Below are 4,904 nucleotides of genomic sequence, written 5' to 3'. Positions count from 1 at the left end.
AATTGGTTGACACATATTTACATGTGCATGTTGCCAAGGACTTGTGGGAGGCGCTCGAATCTAAACTCGGGGCCACCGATGTTGGGAGCGAGATGTATATTATACAACAGTTTCACGATTACAAGGTGGTTGAGAATCATCCTGTATTAGAGCAGGCTCATGAGATAATATGCATCATTAAGGAGCTTGAGCTTCTTAAGTGCGATTTACCGGGCAAGTTTGTCGCGGGATGTATAATCTCTAAGCTCCCTAATTCGTGGAGAAACTTTCCTACCACTCTAAAACATCCCATGTGTGAATTCTCAATAGAGGATGTTATCGGCCATCTGAGTGTTGAGCAGAACTCGAGGGCAAAGGACTCACACGAAAAAAGGGGTCAAAGGAACTTTTGTCGCCGACATGGTCAATCAGAGGAACTTCAACTCCCACAAGCCCAAGGGAAAGAACGGTGTCCAACACAATACTGACTATAAGAGGAAGGGGAAGAAGACCTTCAAGAAGAACAAGAAGGATGAGGGCTGCTTCACTTGTGGTTCGGTTGAACATTGGGCTAACAAGTGCCCAAACAAGTATAAGAAGCCAAGACATGACTCCAAGTCTACTAACATGATTGGGGACAACAATGAGATGGTGCATCTGGGTACGGTAATTTATTTACTATTTTTTTAGTGTTTCAGTCCACCGATTGGTGGGTGGACACGGGTGCAGGTGTTCATGTGTGTGCTGACATTTCATTGTTCACTTCTTACCAGGTCACATGCCATGGGTCCGTATTGATGGGGAATGGCGCGAGTGCTTCTGTTCATGGTGTTGGCATGGTCGATCTAAAGTTTACTTCGGGAAGGATCGTGCAGCTGAAGAACGTGCAACATGTCCCTACAATCAAGAAGAATCTCGTTGGCTCCCTTCTATGTAGAGAAGGGTTTAAGTTGGTCTTCGAGTCTAATAAATTAGTTCTTACTAAATATGGACTATTTGTTGGAAAAGGTTATGAGAGCGAAGGGATGTTCCGCCTTTCTCTCGCAGATTTTTGTAATAAAGTCGTGAACCATATTCATTTGAGTGTTAATGAATCTGAAGTTTGGCATTCACGTCTTTGTCATATTAGTTTCAGTGTTATGATGCAGCTAGCTAAGTTGAATTTAATCCCAAGTTTCACTTTAGCTAAAGGTTCTAAGTGCCTTTCATGTGTGCAAGCTAAGCAACCTCACAAGCCTCACAAGGCCGCAGAGGAGAGACACTTGGCACCATTAGAACTCATACATTTGTGAGATGAATGGTGCGTTGACTAAAGGTGGAAAGAAATACTTCGTGACATTGATAGAAGATTCCACTAGATATTGCTATGTTTATCTGTTAAACACTAAAGACGAGGCTCTACACTACTCTATAAGGCAGAAGTTGAGAATCAACTTGAAAAGCAAATTAATCGAGTCGATCAGATTGTGGTAGAGAGTACTTCTCGAGTGAGTTTGATTCTTTTTGTGTGCAACACGACATTATTCATGAGAGGATGACTCCCTATTCACCCCAGTCAAACGAGGTTGCCGAGCGGAAAAACCATACTGTAACTGATTTGGTTAACGCCATGTTATATACATCGGGTTTATCCAAGGCATGGTGGGGGAGGCTATATTGACGGCATGTCATATCCTGAATAAAGTTCCGACAAAGGATAATGAAATCACTCCCTATGAGAAATGGGCGAAGAGAAGGACAACACTCTCGTACTTGCGTACTTGGGGTTGTTTGGCGAAAGTCAATGTGCCTATCCCCAAAAAGTGTAAGCTTGGACCAAAGATTGTGGACTGCATTAATTTGGGATACAAAGGTCAGTACAATTATGGAGTCTAAGGATGCTACATTCTTCGAGGATATTTTTCCTATGAGAGATATGCAAAGCACTTCTAGACAGGAATCTGAGGAGACTCCTGAGCCTGCCATTCCTATGGAATATTATGAACAAACACATGATGAAGATCCCGAGGAGGATCACGAGGAAACCCTTGGTAGGGGCAAGAGACAAAGGACTTCAAAGACCTTTGGTGATGATTTCTTCATGTACCTCATGGATGATACTCCCACTTCTAATTTAGAAGCGTATGCCTCTCTAGAAGCTGACTACTGGAAGGATGCGGTCCATAGCGAGATGAATTCCATCATGGCTAACGGGACATGGGAGATAACTGAGCGTCCCTATGGTTGCAAACCATTGGGATGTAAGTGGGTGTTCAAAAAGAAGCTTAGGCCCGATGGTATGATTGAAAAGTACAAGGCTAGGCTTGTAGCCAAGGGCTATGACCAGAAACAAGAGGAAGATTTCTTTGATACTTATTCACCTGTGGCCAGACTGTCCACCATCCGAGTATTACTCTCGTTGGAGGCCTCGCTCGGTCTTCTCGTCCACCAGATGGATGTTAAGATAGCTTTCCTGGATGGAGAGCTACACAAGGAAATCTACATGCAACAACCAGATGGCTTTGTGATAGATGATCAAGAAGGAAAAGTGTGTAGGTTTCTGAAATCTTTATATGACCTCAAACAAGCACCTAAGTAATGGCATGATAAGTTTAATACAACTCTGACATCTGTTGGCTTCGTTGTTAATGAAGCTGACAAATGTGTATACTATCGCCATGGTGGAGGCAAAGGAGTTATACTGTGCTTGTATGTTGATGACATACTGATATTCGGAACCAACCTCAAAGTCATTGAGGAGGTCAAGCCATTTCTATCTCAGAACTTTGAGATGAAAGACCTTGGTGTGGCTGATGTTATCTTGAATATCAAGCTACTGAGAGATAATGAGGGTGACATTACACTTCTGCAATCCCATTATGTTGAGAAGGTGTTGCATCATTTTGGATATTCAAACTGCAAACCATCTCAAACACCATATGATCCTAGTGTGTTGGTTCGAAATTTCAAAGGCATGGCTAAGGATCAATTGGGATACTCTCAAATCATTGGTTCACTCGTGTACCTAGAGAGCGCAACGAGGCCTGACATCGCGTCTGCTGTGAGCAAACTGAGCCGGTTTGTTGCCAATCTGGGTGATGTTCATTGGCATGTTGTTGAAAGAGTCATGCGCTATCTGAAAGGTACTATGAACTATAGACCTCACTATACCAGATTCCCGTCGGTACTTGAAGGGTATAGTGATGCGAATTGGATCTCTGATGCTGATGAGATGAAGGCCACAACTGGGTATATGTTTACTCTTGGAGGTGGCACTGTTTCCTAGAAGTCTTGCAAGCAAACGATTTTAACGAGATCGACAATGGAAGCAGAATTAACAACATTAGACACATCTGGTGTTGAAGCAGGATGGCTTTAAGATCTTTTGATGGACTTGCCATTGGTTGATAAACCGGTTCCGGCTATCCTTATGAACTATGATAATCAAAATGTCATCACCAAGGTGAAGAGTTCAAAGGACAACATGAAGTCCAACAAACACATAAGAATGAGATTAAAAGCTGTCACAAATTAAGAAACTCCGAAGTGATAGCGTTGGAGTATGTCCAAACGGCTAATAATCTGGCAGATCCCTTTACAAAAGGGCTATCACGTGTTGTGATAGATAATGCATCGAAGGAGATGTGTATGTGTCGGTGGGAAACGACACCTATGGGATAACTGGAATCCCTTCTACGGTTGCGGGGCACGGGGATCGTGAGAAGAGCGGGACTAGTAGACAATACAAAAGGGATTTACCCAGGTTCGGGCCGCAAAGATGCGTAAAACCCTACGATCCTGCCTTGGTGGATGTATTTAGTGTTTGTGAGCTCTCGAACTAACTCTAGGTGTTGTGAGGTTCGAAAGAGCTGAATCCTTTCCCAGTGTGCCATGGGCCTCCTTTTATAGGCGAAAAGGGGCTGCCACAGTGGCACACAGGAGGTGGAAAGTGCTACAGCGTTTGTGAGCTTATCGCTAGTATTACAGGACAAAGCGCATTTAATGCGGAGCTTAGGTGTCCCTCCACTTTATCAGGGGCGGGAGCGAGGCCCGTCCCGTCCGTCGTCGCTCCTCCTCGTTTCGACACGCGCCCTGGCCAGCGGTGCATGCGGTGCCATGTAGGCAGGCAGGCAACTGAGGTGGCGCGATGGTGGAGCCTCCACGAAGGGTTGCATGTTGCCACGCAGGTGCCTGCCCAGCTGGTTGGGTCGGCAGCTACGTGCGAGCGGCGGCGGAGACTTGGTTGGCGCGGGCCTGGCAGTGGTCCTGCTGGTGCGCTTGGCGAGGGTCTTGTCGGGTGGCCCGGCAAGGGTCTTGCCGTGGCGCGCTGGCGTCCCCGGCAAGGATCTTGCCGGGGCTCTTGTGGGTTTCTTCGGTGATGATGGTTGCCTTCCTATCCTCATTTGATCTTGTTCATCTTATGTCTTCACAAAGATCTGCATGCCACCACGGAGGTGCCTCCTGAGCCCTGCCTCAACGCGTTTGTCTGGCATTTGGTGGGCTCAAGGGTGGCTCACTCAGATGGTGTGGGCGAGCTGCCCCGGCAAGGGTCTTGCCGGGGCTGCTGAGGCCGCCCCGGCAAGGGTCCTTTCCGGGGAAACCTGCTTCGCCCATTCGATCTTTGTGGCCTTGGTCCTTGTCGTTGCCTTGTTGGTCTTGTGCCTTCGGCTTCTCTCCGGCTTCCCTTTCCTGCCCTGTTATGCGTGGTCGTGGCGGGAGGCTCTGACTGCCCGCGCACAAGGGGTCAAAAGTAGAGCCCCTACTTTTGTACACCGACAGGAGCCCCCGGGCCTGGGTCACACATAAGCGCAGCATGTTGTTGGGCCAGGCCCAGAACGGTGCGTGGGCAGTTGGGGCGGATTTTTACTACGGCTGCTGTTCCGTCCGCTGCGCTTCCCCACGACCCGCGTTGAACGCGCGACGTGGGGGTCGTGCGTGCGTGCATG

This window comes from Triticum aestivum, chromosome 6B (assembly GCF_018294505.1).
Source record: "Triticum aestivum cultivar Chinese Spring chromosome 6B, IWGSC CS RefSeq v2.1, whole genome shotgun sequence".
NCBI lineage: Eukaryota > Viridiplantae > Streptophyta > Magnoliopsida > Poales > Poaceae > Triticum > Triticum aestivum.
The sequence above is the reverse complement of the archived record's forward strand: the minus strand, read 5'-3'. Positions refer to the sequence as shown.